Source organism: Stomoxys calcitrans, chromosome 2 (genome assembly GCF_963082655.1).
Source record: "Stomoxys calcitrans chromosome 2, idStoCalc2.1, whole genome shotgun sequence".
Lineage (NCBI taxonomy): Eukaryota > Metazoa > Arthropoda > Insecta > Diptera > Muscidae > Stomoxys > Stomoxys calcitrans.
In genome coordinates this window covers 24454135-24475985 of record NC_081553.1, presented here as the reverse complement: position 1 = coordinate 24475985, position 21851 = coordinate 24454135, and positions in this window count along the sequence as shown.

The following is a 21851-nucleotide window of genomic DNA, read 5'->3' as shown; positions in this document are numbered from 1 at the left end:
TTTTGTGACCAACGGCAAATAAGACATCTAGTAGAGGAAACTGGAAAGCAGACATTGGCATGTTTATGGGGATGTAGAACAATTTTAAATCAAATTTCAAAGACGTAACTGAAATAAAATGTCAACACAAATTTTTATGTAGCTGTTATCTAAAGGACAATTTCCTAAAGAATTGGGGGAGCAATACAAATTTTCAAAAAATTTAATTTTCAAAAATTTTGGTACAATGTCTCTAAAGTGAAGATAATGGCGTAAGAGCTCAAAGTATGTTCACCTAAAATATTTAAAAACCTTTGTATTGAACTTTGAAGCTAATATTTGAAGGAAAACTAGGTATTATAGAAACTAGATATTCATAATCATAGAGAAAAAAAATGAAGGACCAGTAAGAAATATCAAAAGTCGCGCGGAGCCATATAGTCGGCTCCACCCGACACCACCGAGTAATACTTTTAATAGATAGCACTTATACACAAATCTATTCAGACTTTAATTTTGCATACCTATTGAAGTATCGAATGGAACCTTATACGATTTTCTTACGATGGTATGAAAATTGTGGCTTCTACAGCCTTAAAAGTCGAAACGCATAAAAGATATATATGGGAGTTTTTTGATTTTGATGAAATTTTGCGCACGTATTGGAATGTCAATTAAACCATCTCATGAAAAATTTTTTAGAGATCAGACCAAAATTGCGGCTTCTACAGCCTTAAAAGGCCAAATCGGATAAAAAATATATATGGGAGCTATATCTAAATCTGGACCGATTTTTATGAAACTTTGCACACATATGAGGACGTTGAATAAAACGGCCCATGCCAAATTTTGTAAAGGTCGGATTAAAATTGTGCCTGCTACAGCCTTAAAAGACCATAACGGATGACAGGTATATATGGGAGCTATATTTAAATCTGAACCGATTATGATGAAATTTCGCACACATATTGGGACGTCACAAAAAGGACTTCGTGCCAAATTTTTTAAAAATCGGATCATAATTGTGCGTTCTACAGCCTTAATAGGTCAAATCGGACGAAATTTAAATATGGGAGCTATATCTAAATCTGAACCGATTTAGATGAAATTCTGCACACATATTGGGACGTCACAAAAAGCATTTCGTGCCAAATTTGGTAGAGATCGCACCAAAATTGTGGCTCCTACAGCTTTAAAAGGGCACATCGGATGAAATATATATATGGAAGCTATATCTAAATCTAGACCGATTTCAATAAAATTTTGCAAGCATTTTAGGTCGTTGAAAAAAACACTTTGTGTCAAATTTTGTAAAGATCGGATCATAATTGTGCCTTCTACAGTCTTAATAGGTCAAATCGGACGAAAGTTATATATGGGAGCTATATCCAAATCTGGACCGATTTCAATAAAATTTTGCAAGCATTTTGGGTCGTGAAAAAAAACACTTTGTGCCAAATTTTGTAAGGATGGGGCCAAAATTGTGGCTTCTACATCTTTAGAAGGGCACATCGGATGAAATATATATATGGAAGCTATATCTAAATCGGGACCGATTTTTGTCAAAATCAATAGCGTTCGTCCTAGGACCAAAAAAGAGACTTGTGCAAAATTTTGTGAAAATCGGACAACAAATGGAAATAGTGTACACAGAGCTGATAGATTTCATCGGGGGGCCGGCACCGCTCTGTAGGTGAGAAACTACCTGAATACTCAGTTATGTATAAAATCTAACCCAGGGGCCAAATTGAGTTTGATTTGTTGAGGTGTGTGAGGTGTGGGGTGCGTTTATAGACTGAACAACCGTATGGATACGCTAGATTTTTTCTCTGTCCTTGAACCTCTCTCTCTCTCTCTCTCTTGTGCTTACTCAGACATTGTGGCTGCTGGGGACTTCAACTCTAACGTTTTACAGGACAAGGGCTTGACGTTTGAAATGTCTTCCTTGGGGCTTTTGCCTGTCAATTCAACACTTCCCACGCATTTTTCGCATCCTCCAGCACGCTTCTCGATCTGTACTTTTCGCACGCTTCTCGATCTGTACTTTGTTAGTGACACTTCTAAAGTCCTCCTATACGACCAACTGTCAGCCTTATGTTTTTCGAACCATGACTTGATCTTTTAATGTTATGAATTTGAGCTCACCAGGACTAGGGAAACTTATTCATATAGAGATTTTGCCAGTCTCGATCATGATTTTTTGCTTTCGAGTGTTGTACTCATTTACTGGGATCTGATATTTCGTATGGAAACTATCGATGAACAAACTGGCTTTCTACAGAGGAATATCCGTGACCTACAGGAACTTACGGTTCCACTCAAGACTAGAGAAGTGTCCTCCAGATCGAAACCGTGGTTCTCCCGGGATATTCCTACGTATATTCACGAGAGGAATATGTATTGCAACTTTTTTTAATTTTCTCCATAAAACTAAAGAATTTGCCATATGTAGGCCCCCTTATACATTTTCCTCTTTCGCATATGACACCCATGTTGGCACTTCTCTCACTTTGTGTCGAATAACCCAAAGTAATCGGACACTTACCCACCTACAATACATCAAGCCATACTCATGCATGTCTGTGTCATGCTATATGAGTATTTGCATTTACCTTTGTGTATGATCTAAGATACGTTTGATGTATTAGTCTGTTTGACCAGAAATTGTATTGGCAAATGCGTTAACAATTCACAGAATATGTCACTCACTTGGAATCGCAGGACATCACACCGACAACTATGGTCAGAGGGAGAGTTTGGTTTGGAAAAGGAACACTTTTGCTGTTGGTATTTCAACGTAGTGGACCGACCGGTGTCCTCTTTACCACTTGTCTGGTCTGGTAATGTTTCAATTCGTTTACTTTGCCGTCATATTGGATTTTGGCCAATGAACGTTTGTTTGGTCAATTGAAAGCGTCGTTTTTGTTACGACTGTCGCCGCCGTTGTTAGTGGCAGGGTTTATATACGGTATTGCTGCTGAAGCTGCTGCCACCTCTGCTGGTGTTATACATGTCTTGTCAATTGTGTTTTCCCCTTATTCGAAGTTTCTTGTGTACTAGAGTTATGGTTGTATTAGGGTTAGGTGTTTTACATGTCGAAATTAGTAGGGACTATAACTGTAACTTGATTTTAATTTGCTACATATGAAACATAGACGTTTCTATTCAGTCATGACGTCTTATTCTTTATTAGAGCCTTTTTAAGCCAAATTGAGGTAATTTTTTTAAAATTGTCTGTATATAACAAACAAGATCGCTATATATATAAAAGAGACGCGTGATTGACTGACTGTAAGATAACTGACTGATCATTGTCAAGCCTAAACGGCTTTAGCTACAATCAGGAAACTTGGCACGAATATTGGTCTTGGATCATAGGTGCGAGTTAAGATAGGCTTAGGTGATATAGCTACAATCAGGAAACTTAGCACGAATATTGATCTTGAATCATAGGCGCGAGATATTCGTATGTTCAGGTACACTTTCCACGAAAGTGTGGAAGCGCTAATTGCAGAGCGTCCCGAAAAACAAGACGTACACATTGGCGGTTTGCATTGGCATCGAGGGGGCGTTTGACAATATGCTGATCGACACTTTAATCCAATCCCTAGACCAGTACATATGTTTAGGTACACTTTTCACGAAAGTATAACCATTCCGAACGGAAAAGCCTGAAGAATGAAGTTGAGCGCAAATTGCAGAGCGTCTCGAAAAACAAGACGTACACCTTGGCGGTTTGCATTGGCATCGAGGGGGCGTTTGACAATATGCTGATCGACAATTTGATCCAATCCCTAGACCTTAGAGACTATATAAACTTTATGATAAGGAACAGATGGATAAATTGCGGGTCCCTTGCCACAGGAGGGCATTTTATCACCTCTCGTTGTATAACAACTATAAATGGCCTAATATGGATGTTGACTGCTATGCAGACGATATTATAATATAGGGTTGCCCAAAAAGTAATTGCGGATTTTTTAAAAGAAAGTAAATGCATTTTTAATAAAACTTAGAATGAACTTTAATCAAATATACTTATTTTACACTTTTTTTCTAAAGCAAGCTAAAAGTAACAGCTGATAACTGACAGAAGAAAGAAAGCAATGACAGAGTCACAAGCTGTGAAAAAATTTGTCAATGCCGACTATATGAAAAATCCGCAATTACTTTTAGGGCAACCCAATATAATAATTCTTAGGGCCAACGATCCGAACCAGCTATTCAGACGGGACGAAAGGATCTTGCATAAATTTAGTTGAAGGGCATTATTTTATTCTACATACCAAACTTCTGTCAAAACAGCAAAAATTAAAGCCGAAACAGGATAATCAAGAGACCGGTTTACATGGGAGCTATATCAGGTTATGGAGCGATTTAGACCGTACTTTGCACAGTTCTTGGAAGTCATGCAAATGGAAATTTTGCCCTTGAACATTCCACTAAGGAACAGGGGCAAACTTCTCACATATCAATGAGTGCAGTCCGATTCAAGTTTTCAAGCTCAATGTTAAGGGGCCTCCTTTTAATAGCCGAATCCGAACGGCGTGGCGCAGTGTCAATGAGTGCAGTCCGATTCAAGTTTTTTAGCTCAATGATAAGAGTCCTTCTTTTAATAGCCGAATCCGAACGGCGTTGCGCAGTGCAAATGAGTGCAGTCCGATTCAAGTTTAAGCTCAATGATAAGGGGCCTCTTTTTTATATAGCCGCGTCCGAACGGCGTGCCGCAGTGCGACACCTCTTTGGAGAGAAGTTTTACTTGGCATAGTACCTCACAAATGTTGTCAGCATTGGAAGGGGAAAACCACCGCTTAAAATTTATTCTGATGGTCTCGCCAGAATTCGAACCCAGGCGTTCAGCGTCATAGGCAGACATGCTAACCTCTGCGCTACGTTGGTCTACGTAGGATAACAACCGCTGAATATTTTTATACCCACCACTATAGGATGGGGGTATACTAACTTTAAATTTAAACTAGCATCCCCGTGATCCGTTTCGCTAGCCCCGATTAGATACCCCCCTTTTATACCCACCACCGAAGGATGGGGGTATATTCATTTTGTCATTCCGTTTGCAACACATCGAAATATCCATTTCCGACCCTATAAAGAATATATATTCTTGATCAGCGTAAAAATCTAAGACGATCTAGACATGTCCGTCCGTCTGTCCGTCTGTGTGTTGAAATCACGCTATAGTCTTCAAAAATAGAGAAATTGAGCTGATATTTTGCACAGATTCTTTTTTTGTCCATAAGCAGACTAAGTTCGAAGATGGGCTATATCGGACTATATCTTGATATAACCCCTCATATAGACCGATCCGCCGATTTAGGGTCTTAGGCCCATAAAAGCCACATTTATAATCCAATTTCGCTGAAATTTGAGAAAGTGAGTTGTGTTAGACCCTTCGATATCATTCGTCAATTTGGCTCTGATCGGTCCAGATTTGGATATAGCTGCCATATAGACCGATCCTCCGATTTATGGTGTTAGATCCATAAAAGCCACATTTATTATCCGATTTTGCTGAAATTAGGGGCAGTGAGTTGTGTTAGGCATTCAATCCTTCGTCAATTTGGCCCAGATCGGTTCAGATTTGGATATAGCTGCCATATAGACCGATTCGCCGATTTATGGTCTTGGGTCATTAAAATGCTCATTTATTGTTAGATGTCGCCGAAATTTGGGACAGTGAGAAAAGTTAAGCCCCTTGACATACTTCTGCAATATCGGACAGATCGGTCCAGATTTGGATATAGGTGCCATACAGACTGATATCTAGGTTTTAGGTTTTGAGGCCATAAAAGACGCATTTTTTGTTCGATTTCGCTGAAATTTGAGACAGTGAGTTTGGTTAGGCTCTTCGACGTCCTTCTTTAATTTTGGCCAGATCGGTCCAGATTTGAATATAGCTGCCATATAGACCGCTCTCGAGATTTAAGGTTTTTGGCCCATAAAAGAGACATTTATTGTCCGATTTCGCCGAAATTTGGGACAGTGCTTTATGTTAGGCTCTTCGACATTTTTATGCAGCTTGGCCCAAAGCGGTCCAGATTTGGATATAGCTGCCATGTAGATCGATGTCTCGATTTAAAGTCTTGGCCCCATAAAAGGCCCATTTATAATCCGATTTCACTGAAATTTTACACAGTGACTTATGTTAGGCTTTTCGACATCCGTGTCGTATATAGTTCAGATCGGTTTATTTGTAGATATAGCTAGTGTACTTATTAGTATTTGGTCCAAATCGGAATATATTTGGATATAACTGTACTATATGGGACATATGGTATGAAATTTTTACCGAATTTTGATGAAAGGTGGTTTACATATATACCCGAGGTGGTGGGTATCCAAAGTTCGGCCCGGCAGAACTTAACGCCTTTTTACTTGTTACTGTAGGTTTTCCAAAAACCTAGGTAGTCACGTAGTTTATAAGATTATGAAGTTTTGTAATAATTGAATAGCCGAAATGAACCATAACTTGATATTGTTCCAATAACATAGCAATTCTTTTCTTATATCCTTTGTTTGCCTTAAAAGAGATACCGTGGCAAGAGCTCGACAAATGCGATCCATGGTGGAGGGTATATAAGGTTCGGTCCGGCCGAACTTAGCACGCTTTTACTTGTTCCATTTCTTCTTTTTATACCCACCACCGATGGATGGGGGTATATTCATTTTGTCATTCCGTTTGCAACACATCGAAATATCCATTTCCCACCCTATAAAGTATATATATTCTTGATCAGCGTAAAAATCTAAGACGATCTAGACATGTCCGTCCGTCTGTCCGTATGTCTGTTGAAATCACGCTACAGTCTATAAAAATAAAGATATTTAGCTGAAACTTTGCACAGATTCTTTTTTTTTGTCCATAAGCAAGTTAAGTTCGAAGATGGGCTATATCGGACTATATCTTGATATAGCCCCCATATAGACCGATCCGCCGATATAGGGTCTTAGGCCCATAAAAGCCACATTTATTATCCGATTTTGCTGAAATTTGGGGCAGTGAGTTGTGTTAGGCCCTTCGATATCATTCGTCAATTTGGCTCTGATTGGTCCAGATTTGGATATAGCTGCCATATAGACCGATCCGCCAATTTAGGGTCTAAGGCCCATAATAGCCATATTTATTATCCGATTTTGCTGAAATTTGGGACAGAGAGTTATGTTAGGCCACTCGACGTCCTTCCTCAATTTGGCTCAGATCAGTTGAGATTTGGATATAGCTGCCATATAGACCGATCTCTCGATTTTAAATTTTGGGGCCATAAAAGGCGCATTTATTATCCGATGTCTCCGAAATTAGGGACAGTGAGTTGTGTTGGGCCCGTCGACGTTCTTTTTCAATTTGGCTTAGATCGGTCCAGATTTGGATATAGCTGTCATATAGACCGATATCTCGATTTAAGGTTTTGGGGGCCAAAAAAGTCGCATATATAATCAGATTTCATTGAAATTAGAGTTATGTTAGACTCTTCGAGTTTTTTTACAACTTGGCCCAAAGCGGTGCAGATTTGGATTTAGCTGCCATATAGTCTTAGCCACATAAAAGGCGCATTTTTAATCCGATTTCACTGAAATTTGACACTGTGACTTATGTTAGGCTTTTCGACATCCGTATCGTATATGGTTCAGATCGGTTTATTGAACAATGATTTGTACTTCCTAGTATTTGGTTCAAATCGGATCATATATCGATATAGCAGCTATGGGGCATAAGGTATGCATTTTTCACAAAATTTTGACGAAAGGTGTTTTACATATATACCCGAGGTGGTGGGTATCCAAAGTTCGGCCCGGCCGAACTTAACGCCTTTTTACTTGTTTTTACACTCATTCTTTTGCACCAGATGTATTTTGAGACAAATTTCAAAATTCTACCTCTATTCAACTGCCCTGTAAAAAGTTCACCCAATTCGTACCTTTTTGATACTTTTTTTAGTACCTAATTGTACAATTGTCCAAAAAGTCTTATAATCACCCAATTATGGTTGCCAAAGTGTAACCAAGTTCCAAAATTCAGAGCTCTATATATCTCCCACTCTTGGTGCGATTTTTTTTTCACCATACGCTCTTCGGGACGCTCTTTAGTTTGAGCCCATGAACATAATTCTAGCTCTTTCCGTTCCCCCAGGGCAAAAATGTACCATTTCGTACCTTTTGGTACTTTTTAGTACGAAAGTACGTAACGAGGTATAAGTTTTTGTCTTTCGAGAACTGGCCTTATTCCTCAACTGCCTGCTTAATCCAAAGTATCATCTTAGAGTATTAACCAACATTATTCGACATCTTATATCCAAACTGAGGTCGTTCGTTTCGTTTATGGCTATGCCGAGGTTCACAAAGCTGCACACTTTCTCAAAATAACAATTCCTAACGTTCCTTGTTCAGCCGGGTTCACAGGTCACATTAAGAGTGCATTTATCCTCAAGCTCTTGAACCTCTTGATTGATAGAAATTCGAGATTCGTTTCACCCCAATGTCAGCATGTACATAGCAATCTGTCATTGATTAGTGTTAGTGGAGATATTTGACAGTTCAAAATTGAAATGTCTTTGTGCGAATATTTATCTTTGACTTTGTGTGTCATGGAGAATGATTCGCCACCATTTCATTGACACTTGCTGTGTGTGGTCGGTAAGGACTTCACACTAGGGGTTGCAAAACGTTACCAAACGTTAGTTGGGGGAGAAAAAAAAGTAACACTAGTATGTGTATGTGGCTGCGTTTGTACGCTTAGTGGGCTCTTCAATGGTGATTTGGCAAGATTGATTGTGACGTTCTGCCTTCTGAAGAGTAGATTAGCAAAGGTACCTATAAGAGCCCATTGATTGCGAGTATAGGCCGTTGACATTAGTTTCAATATGACCAAGGAGCAAGGCAATGCCTTAGATGTTTGCCAATTTCCCCCGACGGCCAGCCAGGTGAAGTTGAAGGTGGTTTAGCCCTTGAATGGCTAATAACGATTAGATTGTTATTGTTTTAATTTCTGTTTTATGCCAATAAATATTTATTATTAATTTTCCAACATAACCATTACAAATCCCTTAAGTGGCATGCTGAGAATTTACACAGGGTAAGGGTGCATGAGATGATATTGACTTAGAGAAGCAGGATGATACCATTAACCATTAAATAAATGATTTTGTGTTGATGTGCAAGGACAAGGAGAGACCATGCCAAATGGATTCATATGCCAATATTGAGTTGTCTCTTATTGGATTATTAGTTGCATGCCTCGGAACATTCCATACAATAGAAGCGAAATGTATGGGTCGCACAATACAACATCGTCCCCTTTTCGCCGGTTGATTATGTTGGCCTAATAATCCACGTGTAACATGTTACAATAACAATAACATTTTATTTTATTACATTTTCAAGTATTGTACGCTCATATGAATGGTTTTGTGTAGCTGTAGTTGTATCTGAATACGAATATGCATTTCCTTTTGTCAGACTTTGGTTGTAAGTGCTTGCATGTGTGCGTGTAAGTGTGAGTGCTGTTGCGTTACATTAATTTCCTATAATGCCATTAATGGCAAGTAGCGAGTCCACATGCAAATATTAAGTCAAGCGGGAGTCTACAAAAATATGAAGACGATAACAAAACATTATCCCATTCATTCGTTCATCTGCTTCTCCTGATCCTTGCAAAACATGAGTTTTGCGACTATAGTAGCTTCCTGATGAATTGTATTTGATAAAAGTTTTATTAAAAATCGTGTAAGGGGGTACAAAAGTTGGGCGGTGCTTCCACAGCTGGAAGGGGTCATCTTCCGGCTTTCGAAGGATGCGAAGTACCTAGACATAGTCCTCAATTCGAAACTGTGCTGTGAGAGGAACACCGAGGAAATACGCCGTAAGTCACTGTGCGCTTTTACTCCTGCAGGAGGATGTTCGGTAGGATGTAGGGGGTAACCTCCAAGAAGAATTATTGGATATATACGGCCATCGTGAGGCCAGTACTGACGTATGGAGCACTGGTATGGTGGAATGCCATGGAGAAGGGGACGCGTGCTAGGGAGTTCGAGAAGGTCCAAAAACTGACCTGGGTCAGGGTCACAGTGGCACTGAGATCTGCACCGCAGGTAGGCCTGGAGGCGATGCTGGATATGCAGCCCATTAAGGCCCAATTTCGGAACTGCACCGCCAAGGTCGCGCTTAGGCTGAGGGAGCTCGGCATGCTGAAGGAGGATGGTTGCGGCCATAGTACGATTCTGGGTGTAATGGATGCGGAGGGAAGATTGAGGAGGATCTCCGACTACCTGGCACCAGTGCCGACTGGAGCAAGGGCATTCGTGATTCGTTTTCCTGGGAGAGATGAGACCTCAATCTTCACCAATGGCTCCAAGATGAAGTCAAGGACTGGATTGGGGGTCTACTCTGACGCACTCAATATCGATATGTCTCTGAGAATGCCGGACTAGTGTACGGTTTATCAGGCAGAGGTCTGTGCCATTGCAGTGGGAAATTCTGGTAAGGGATAACTCAGAATTTATGTAGACAGTGTGATGGCGCTCAAGGGTCTTGTGGTCGAGGATGATGAGGTCGAGATACGTGGCGGATTGTTTGGACTCCCTGGATAGTCTCCGGGCCCACTATTTGACGCTGACATGGCGATTGAGGCCTTTTTTCGGAACAGCGCCGCCAAGGTCGCGCTTAGGCTGAGGGAGCTCGGCATGCTGAAGGAGTATGGTTGCGGCCACAGTACGATTCTGAGTGTTATAGATGCGAAGGGTAGACTGAGAAGGATCTCCAACTACCAGCCATCTGTTCTAACTGGAGAGACGGCATTGACAATTCGTTTGGCGGATTGTTTGGAGTCCCTGAGTAAGCTCCGGGCTCACGATGTGACGCTGACATGCATTCCTCGGCATGAAGAGATTCCAGGAAATTGTAGGGTGGACGAGTGCGCCAGGAGGGGTTCGTCTGCGTCGGGCGGAGCAGACACCGGCCTTGCCTATGTGCCATTTGTCGAGCTACTCAACACAGTAGAGGGTATGACCAGGGCGGCGTCGGTGGCGAGATGTGGCGGAGGGTCGCCAGACTGCAAAGGCGCTCTAGGCTGTCATCGAACGGAGGAGGACTAGGGAGTTGCTGGCGTTCGATGAGAGGTCGTCAGGGGTCATAACCGGGTAAAGTGCCATAGGCCGCATGGCGGCGCAATTGTGCGTAATACCGCACAATGACTTCTGATGAAGTGGACACAATTAAGCACTTGCTGTGTTTATATCCGAGTCTACAGTGATAAAGGCTCTCCTTTCTGGGGAGTCGTTTCTTTCTGGGTGAACTTACGAACGTACGTCTGGTAGGTCTCCTGAGATTTGTTGAAGGAACAGGATGGTTCCGATGGTGCCATAAGTATCGTTGTAGGTACATCTTTGCATGCGTGGAGATGGGCGGTTTTCCCCCTCGAATGGGTTCTCCATTCCTCCTGTTTTTCTTTTATTCGACCTCTTGTCCGAGGTCTCACACCTTTTTTCTTTTCCCTTTCTTTCTAGAGTACCACAATGGTTTCGAGAGAGAGAGAAAAGTTGAGCTCACCTTTGGTATGACAGCAATGTAAAAGCTTCTCCACAAAGAGGCGGTTCGTACTCGGCTATAAAAAGGAGGCCTCTTGTCATTGGGTTTAAACTTGAATCAAGCAGCACTCATTGCTTGATTTGTCCCTGTTCCTTAATGGAATCTTCATGGGCAAATTTGCATTTGCATCCTCTTTGGACACTTACGCCTCTTTCTATTCTGAATATAGATGCTTGTATTAGCTGACTGGACCATAGTCCCTTCTTTTTGTAAAGAGTGGGAGTGGGAAGAAATAGTACGTTTAGTACCGCAATTGGTACTATTTGGTACTTAATTTGTTAATTGAGCTAGAACTCGGGATTTTGGAATTTAGGTACACTTTGGCAGTCATAATTGGGTGACAATAAGACTTTTTGGAAAATTGTACATTTAGGTATTAAAAAAAGTACCAAAAAGGTACGAAATGGGTGAACATTGCAGTGGGCGGATGGATAGAGGTAGAATTTTGAAATTTGACTTAAAAGACATCTGGTATAAAAGGATGAGGGTAAAGAGAAAAAAAAAAAACAAGTAAAAAAGCGTTAAGTTCGGCCGGGCCGAACTTTGGATACCCACCACCTCGGGTATATATGTAAACCACCTTTCATCAAAATTCGGTGAAAATTTCATACCTTATACTCATACCGATCTGAACTATATACGACACGGATGTCGAAAAGCCGAACATAAGTCACTGTGTCAAATTTCAGTGAAATCGGATTATAAATGCGCCTTTTATGGGGCCATGACTTTAAATTGAGATATCGTTCTACATGGCAGCTATATCCAAATCTGGACCGATCTGGGCAAAATTGAAGAAGGACGTCGAAGAGCCTAACCAAACTCACTGTCTCAAATTTCAGCGACATCGGACAGATTATGCGTCTTTTATGGTCCAAAAACCTAAAACCTAGATATCGGTCTATATGGCAGCTATATCCAAATCTGGACCGATCTGTGCGATATTGCAGAAGTATGTCAAGGGGCTTAACTTAACTCACTGTTCCAAATTTCGGCGACATCGGACAATGAATGAGCATTTTATGGGCCCAAAACCATAATTTAAAAAATCGGTCTATATGGCAGCTATATCCAAATCTGAACCGATCTGGACCAAATTGAAGATATATGTCTAAGGGTCTAACACAACTCACTGCCCCAAATTTCAGTAAAATCGGATAATGAATGTGGCTTTTATGGGCCTTACACCATAAATCGGAGGATCGATCGATATGGCAGCTATATTCAAATCTGCACGGATCTGAGCCAAATTAACGAAGGATTTTGATGGGTCTTACACAATTCACTGCCCCGAATTTCATCAAAATCGGATAATAAATATGGCTTTTGTGGGCCTAAGACCCTAAACCGGAGGATCGGTCTATATGGCAGCTATATCCAAATCTAAACCGGTCTGCGCCAATTTAACGGAGGAAAACGAAGGGCCTAAGACAACTCACTGTCCCAAATTTCAGCGAAATCGGATAATAAATGTGGCTTTTATGGGCCTAAGATCCTAAATCGGAGGATCGGTCTATATGGTAGCTATATCCAAATCTGGACCGATCTGAGCCAAATTGACGAAGGATGTCGAAGGGCCTAACACAACTCACTGCCTCAAATTTCAACAAAATCGGATAATAAATTTGGTTTTTATGGGCCTAAGACCCTAAACCGGCGGATCGGTCTATATGGGGGCTATATCAAGATATAGTCCGATATAGCCCATCTTCGAACTTAACCTGCTTATGGGCAAAAAAAGAGACTGTGCAAAATTTCAGCTCAATATCTCTATTTTTAAAGACTGTAGCGTGATTTCAACAGACAGACGGACGGGCCTGTCTAGATCGTCTTAGATTTTTACGCTGATCAAGAATATATATACTTTATAGGGTCGGAAATGGATATTTCGATGTGTTGCAAACGGAATGACAAAATGAATATACCCCCATCCTTCGGTGGTGGGTATAAAAATGGAAATATTATACTGGTAACAGGAGGAAACGTACATTTTGTACCGCAATTGGTACCATTTAGTACTTTGCAGCTGCAACTAGAAAATATATGACGGAGATAGAGGACGTCTTGTTGTCAAACTCTCCTTGTGTAAAAAAACAGTAGCATGCCTGACACCCGGATCGTCATCGTCGGTTCTGGGCCGGCGGATGTGATGATGGCTTCTTCTGGTCCGGTAGCAGGGAAAGACAAGTGCGTTCTATACCTACGAAAATATAACCTTTTATTTAGGATTTCAAGTTTCACTACTACAAGGTCTACGGGATGAAAAGATCTCTAGCAGGTGGAGGGTGTATGGTACAACACGCTAGTCACTATTCGAGCTGGGCGCGGATGCGAATGATTCGCTATGCGAGCTAAGCGGTGATGCGAGCTAAGCGCGGATGCGAGCCAAGCATTGATGCGAACTAGGCGCGGATGTAAACGTGTGAAGAATGCGAGCTTAGCGCGGATGCGAACTAGGTACGGGTGCAACTAGGTGCGGATGCAAGCTAATTGCGGATGCTCACGAATCGCTGAGCAATCACCAGGAACTATATTAAGACAAATTGTTTCAATTGCGGACACTGCCACCTACCTATTTACTTTGGCCCGTCTTTCTCTAGAACCAGAGACTTCACGATGATGACAGCAAAGACTCAACCTTAAGAGCGCTAACGAAAACAGATTGATTGAGAATTATCTAACAGTGAGTTGATAGGCCCATCGAAATACGTGTTTAATACGGCCCATATTCGGTCTATATTTGGATAAAGCAGCCTCATTTACGAGCATATATCCCGATTTAAGTTCTTGTGCTCATAAGTTTCGCTGAAATTTGGCAAAATGAGTTGCGTTAGGCCTCTCGCCATTCGTACCGAGTATGGTAAAGATCAAACTGTATGTACAATAAATATAGCTGCAATATATACCGATTTAAGTTCTTGGACCCATAAACCCAGCGTCTATTACCCAATTTCGCTAAAATTTAGCACAGCGAGCTGTGTTAGGCTCTTTGGCATTTGTTAGGCTTAGGCATCCGTTTTCAATAGGTCTCAGATCGGCCTGTATTTAGTCCAGTCAAAATTGCTCATAATTGGTTGTCCGTGCAATGGATGTCCCCATCCATTTCACCTTCTGTAAGGGGGTTATGTCTGACTTGCCTTTTTTTCAATACCATCAATGCGTATACTAAGCTCGGACATTCCAAGTGCAGGTTGGTAGATCATCGGTCACTATTATACAATGTCTGCAGAGCCTCCACAATATTTCTGCTGGATACTGTTCACATTTGTATTAATGTAAAATAACATCATTTTGTATTGATAGAGGTTGTTATTGTTAATGTTTTGCAAAGGAATTACTCCATGTTATTATTGTGCTGGGGTTGGTGGCGGATTTGTTGGAAACTGTGGCAATGCCAGTGGTGGAGGATGTTGATGTGCTGAAGAAATGCATGAATTAAAATGAAATGTGTGTAATGTAATCAAATAAGAAGGCATATTCATACGCTGAGACCGTATTTATATTAACTCGTATTGTTAATTCATTTCAAGGCGAGCGAAGTTCAATGGGGCCAAAGCAATTGGAATATCTATTAGGGAACTGTACCTTTTTTTAAAGGTGTAATATTAAGAAAAATATTTCTCAATTTGAAATTCTAAAATCATACTCGGCAGAAGACTTGTCACAGAAAGATATATTTTATCAAGTAAAAAGGCGTTAAGTACGGCTGGGCCGAACTATGGATACCCATCACATCGGGTATATATGTAAAGCACCTTTCGTCAAAATCCGTTATAAAATGCATGCCTTATGTCCCATAGCAGAGGTATCGAAATATGTTCCGATTTGGACCAAATACTAACAAGTCCAAGTCATTGTTCAATTGCGTATAACAAAATATAGGTTCTTTTATACCCTACACCACCACTGTGGTATAGGGTATTATAAGTTTGTGCATTTGTTTGCAACGCTAAGATGGAGGAGAGCTAGACCCATTGATAAGTATACCGATCGGCTTAGAATCACTTCCTGATTCGATTTAGCTATGGCCATCTGTCCGTCAGTTGGTTCATGTATTGTTGTGATCAAGTTATAGGTCACATTTATCGTCCGATTGTCATGAAATTGTGCACAGGTCTCTTTTTCGGCCCAAGCACAAACGATATCGATTTTGAAAAAAATCAGTTCAGATTTAGATATAGCTCCCATATATATCTTTCATCCGATATGGCCTTTTAAGGCTGTAGAAACCACAATTTTCGTTCCATCTTTACAAAATTCAATATGAGGTGCTTTATTTGACGTCTCCATATGTGAGCGAAATTTCATAAAAATCGGTTCAGATTTAGATATAGCGCCCATATATATCTTTCATCCGATATGGCCTTTTAAGGCTGTAGAAACTAAAATTTATATCCGATCTATAAAAAAATGGCATGGAATGTTTTATTCAGCGTCCTCATATGTGTGGAAAATTTCATAAAAATCGGTTCAGATTTAGATATAACTTCCATATATATCTTTCATCCGATATGGCCTTTTAAGGCTGTAGAAGCCACAGTTTTGGTCCGATCTCTACAAAATTTGGAATGGGGTGTTTTATCTAAAGTCCTCATATGTGTGCAAAATTTCATAAAAATCGGTTAAGATTGAGATACACCTCCCATATATATCTTTCATCCGATTTGGACTTTAAAGTCTGTAATAGGCACATTTTTTTTTGATTTATTTAAAGTCCCAATGCGAATGTAAAGATTCATATAAATTGGTGTAGATTAAGACATAGCTCCAATGGAAATCTTTTGACCGATATGGTCATTTAAGGCTGTAGAAGCCACTATTTTAGTCCGATCTTAACAAGATGTTGTACGAGGTTGTTTATTTGACGTCTTAATACGAGATTTCATAAAGTTCGGCTTAGATTTAGATATAGGTCCCCGATATATCTTTCATCCGAAATAGACTTTAGCCTGTAGAAATCACAATTTTCGTATGATTTTACATGACACGTTTTATTTGACATTCCAATGCAAGCGCAAAATGTCATTAAAATCGCTCCTGATTTAGATATATCTTCAATGTATATATTTTATTCGATATGGACTTTTAAGACAGTAAAAGCCAAAATTTTGGCCACATCTCTACCATATAGGGCGTGAGATGTTCTATTTGACGTCCCGGTGTGTGTCATCAAAATTGGCACAGGTTTCGATATAGCTCCCATATAAACTTTTATCCGATATGGCCTTTTAAGGATGTGGAAATCCAAATTTATTGTCCTATCGTAGGAAAATCTGTACAGCAGGTGCTGTAGGGTATGTCATAGTCGGCTCCACTTTTGTTTTTCCTTACTGGGCACTGATTTGAACCGTATACGACACGGATGACGAAAAGCCTAACATAAGTCACTGTGTTAAATTTCAGTGAAATCGGTTGATAAATGCTCCTTTTATATGGCCAAGACCTTAAATCGAGATATCGGTCTATAGGGTAGCTATATCCCAATCTGGACCGATATGGGCCAAATTGCAGAAAAATGTCGAAGAGCCTAACACAACTCACAGTCCTAGATTTCGGCGACATCGGACAATAAATGCGCCTTTTATGGGCCCAAAACCCTATATAGAGAGATCGGTCTATATGGACTATATTTGTGCCATATTGCAGAAGGAAGTCGAAGGGCCTAACACAACTCACTGTCCCGAATTTTCGCAAAATCGGACAATAAGTTCCCTTTTTATGGGCCCATAACCTTAAATCGGGAAATCGGTCTATATTATGGGCCCATAACCTTAAATCGGGAAATCGGTCTATATGTATATGGCAGCTATATCCAAGTCTGAACCGATGTGGGTCAAATTGAAGAAGATGTCGAAGGGCCTAACACAACTCACAGTCCCTAATTTCAGCAAAATCAGATAAAAATACGGCTTTATGGTCCTAAGACGCTAAATCGGTGGATCGGTCTATATGGCAGCTATATCCAAATCTGGACCGATCTGGGCCAAAGAGGGATATCGATGGGCCTAACATAACTCACTGTCCCAAAATTCAGTAAAATCGAATAATAAATGTGGATTTCATGGGCCTAAGACCCTAAATCGGCGGATCGATACATATGGGGGCTTTATCAGGATATAGTCTGATATAGCCCAACTTCGAACTTAACCTGCATACGGACAAAAAGAGAATCTGTGCAAAGTTTAAGCCCAATATCTCTATTATTATACTCTCCACCATAAGATGGGGGGTATACTAATTTCGTCATTCTGTTTGTAACTACTCGAAATATTCGTCTGAGACCCCATAAAGTATATATATTCTTGATCGTCGTGAAATTTTATGTCGATCTAGCCATGTCCGTCCGTCTGTCCGTCCGTCTGTCGAAAGCACGCTAACTTCCGAAGGAGTAAAGCTAGCCGCTTGAAATTTTGCACAAATACTTCTTATTAGTGTAGGTCGGTTGGTATTGTAAATGGGCCATATCGGTCCATGTTTTGATATAGCTGCCATATAAACCGATCTTGGGTCTTGACTTCTTGAGCCTCTAGAGTGCGCAATTCTTATCCGATTGGAATGAAATTTTGCACGACGTGTTTTGTTATGATACCCAACAACTGTGCCAAGTATAGTTCAAATCGGTCCATAACCTGATGTAGCTGCCATATAAACCGATCTCGGGTCTTGATTTCTTGAGAATCTAGCGGGCGCAATTCTTATCCGATTGGAATGAAATTTTGCACGACGTGTTTTGTTATGATATCCAACAACTGTGCCAAGTATGGTTCAAATCGGTCCATAACCTGATATAGCTGCCATATAAACCGATCTTGGGTCTTGACTTCTTGAGCCTCTAGAGTGCGCAATTCTTATCCGATTGAAATGAAATTTTGCACGACGTGTTTTGTTATGGTATCCAACAACTGTGCCTAGTATGGTTTAAATCGGTCCATAACCTGATATAGCTGCCATATAAACCGATCTTGGGTCTTGACTTCTTGAGCCTCTAGAGGGCACAATTCTTATCCGATTTGAAAAAATTTTTGCACGAAGTATTTCGTTATGATATCCAACAACTGTGCCAAGTATGGTTGAAATCGGTCAATAACCTGACATAGCTGTCATATAAACAGATCTGGGGATTTGACTTCTTGAGCTTCTAGAGGGCGCAATTCCTATCCGATTTGGCTGAAATTTTGCATGACGTATTTTATTTTTACTTTCAACAACTGTGTCAAATATGGTTCAAATCGGTTCATAACCTGATATAGCTGTCATATAAACCGATCTGAGATCTTGACTTCTTGACCCCTAGTGGTCGCAATTATTATCCGATATGCCTGAAATTTTGTACGACGGATCCTCTCATGACCATCAACAAACGTGTTTATTATGGTCTGAATCGGTCTATAGCCCGATACAGATCCTATATAAATCGTTCTCTCTATTTTACTTCGTGAGCCCCAATGGGCACAATTCTTATACGAATTGGCTGAAATTTTACACAGGTCTCCAATATATAATTTAATTGTGGTCCGAACCGGACCATATCTTGATATCGTTTTAATAGTAGAGCAACTCTTTTCTTATATCCTTTTTTGCCTAAGAAGAGATGCCGGGAAAAGAACTCGACAAATGCGATCCATGGTGGAGGGTATATAAGATTCGGCCCGGCCGAACTTAGCACGCTTTTACTTGTTTAAGACTGTAGCGTGAATTCAACAGACGGATGGATGGACGGACATGGCTTGATGGTCTTATATATTTACGCTGATCAAGAATATATAAACTTTATAGGATCGGAAATGGATATTTCGATGTGTTGCAAACGGAATGACAAAATTTATATACTCCCATCTTTCGGTGGTGGATATGCAAATGCAAAAATTGAACATTCCACTATGGAACAGAAGCAATCTTCTCACATATCAATGAGTGCAGTCCGATTCAAGTTTAAGCTCAATGATAAGGGACCTCCTTATCCGAGTCCGAATGGCGTGCCGTAGTGCGACACCTCTTTGGAGAGAAGTTTTACATGGCATAGTACCTCACAAATGTTGCCACCATTAGGAGGGGAAAATTACCGCTGAAATTATTTTTTTTTTGTCTGATGGTCTAGCCCGGATTTGAACCTAGGCGTTCAGCACTACGGTGGCCTCGGTGGTGGGTATAAAAACTGATATAAAATTTTGTTTGTAATTTGAAATTTTTGAAATTTTTTCACCGAAATTCTGATAATACTTCTATGAATTGAAGCCATATCGTTTGCTTCTATTTTGTTGGCATTTTCAATTGTGTGCTTTATACAAAACTGATAGAAAAAACAAATCTAAAGAAAACCAAATTTTTCATTGTCCAATATCGAAAGGATATCAAATGTTATCTTAGATTTGGTTTTTTTTTTCTGTGAAAAAAAAGACAAACATTCGTTTGTATATTCATTCATTCATTCAGGTATGTATGTCGAATATGCCACCGGGTACTCTCGCTGATACTCTGAACAATTTCAATTACTTTGGGGAAGAGGTGGATGTGCAGCTGGCCTACCATGCAGCCCCCTGCCTTAAATGGGAGAAAATGGATATGCTGTGAAATTGCCATTTCTTGCCCCGGGATGTAACAATTCCAATTTGTATTCCTCGAACATGGTGGACATTAACTTGTTTTTAGCAATGCTCACTCGGTCGTGCAACAAGCGGACATAGCAGCGCAAACACCAGAAGCGATGGACCACATGTTGATAGTTTTTAACCTACTTGAGCGTTTAGTGCTTAGCACGTTCCACACCAGCCGATGCATAGTGAAGTGGCCAAGGTGGCATTGGGACGGCCGGGTGCACAAAGCAACGTGTCTGTGTGTGTCTCCATATATCTGTCTCTGATGACTGGCTAAGCAGCAGACTGCATTCGTTTTGGGATTGAAAGTCCACCTGAGCTGCATACAAATGCTTATCGTTGTCCTTCTGCTAAACATTTGCAAAGATAATGAAGAATGTAACACCACTGCCGTTGCTGTTGCTGCCATGCCATGGCCATGGCCACACACGTAAGACAAGAAGAAGACAAATTAAATGCTCCTTGCCAGGATGTAATCGGGCGCAAAGCAACCACAGCCACAACCAAAGAGCATTAGACCACGAAGCAAGTACAAATGGACAGTTGTGTGGGTACGTGAGTCTATCACATGAGTGCTTTGCTAAAAAGCGGAAACATAATTGCATTAAAGTTGTCATGCGGGACATGTAGCGAAGTTACAAATATTCCACCGAGTGAATGGAAGAAGAGCAGCAGTGTGAGAGAGGAGTTCTAAGCTGGAAATGGCAATTGCAATTGCTGCTTAAATGACTTTGTAACAAATTAATATGAATCATACGCCCCATTAGCCATTCATTTTTACTGTCACATTGCCTTCAATTGCAATGGGCATTATCGCATATGGCTTATACCTGTGCAATTTCAAAGTTTGCATTTTCTTTGACAATTTCCTTGGGCTACGCTAATGACTTTTGCTTTAATTTCTTTCTGTTTTTCTCTCGAAAAAAGTTTTCCTCATTAATTAGCGTTGAAGAAACGTTGAAGGTTCGTTTACTCCCAGACTGACTGGGACTGACTGAATTCTGACTTTATGTGCAACACCAAGAGCAACAGCAAAAACATTAGCATCTTTAAAAAAAAACATATGCAGCAAGCACGCTACATTAAGGGATAGCTATTTTCAGCACAACACAGCTTTTTAGATCATTGTAAAAAGGGAGAAAGGTTTATATAGGAGCTGTATCAAGCTACTGATCGATTCACATTATATTATGCACCATTATGTTGAAGGTCATGAGAGAAGCCATTGTACAAAATTTCAGCCAAATCGGATGAGAATTGCGCCCTCTAGAGGTTCAAGAAGTCAAGATCCCAGATCGGTTTATATGGCAGCTATATCAGGTTCTATACCGATTTCTATACCATATTTGGTACAGTTATTGGAAGTCATAAGAAAACATGTCATGCAAAATTTCAGCCAAATCGGATGAGAATTGCGCCCTCTAGAGGCTCAAGAAGCCAAAACCCAAGATCGATTTATATGGCAGCTATTTCAAAACATGGACCGATTTAAACTATACTTAGCACAGTTGTTGGAAGTGCTACCAAAACACCACGCGCAAAATTTTAATCAAATTGGATAAGAGTTGAGCCCTCTAGAGGCTCAAGAAGTCAAGACCCAAGATCGGTTTATATGGCAGCTATATCAAAATATAAACCGATTTAAACCATACTAAGCTTAGTTGTTGGAAGTGCTACCGA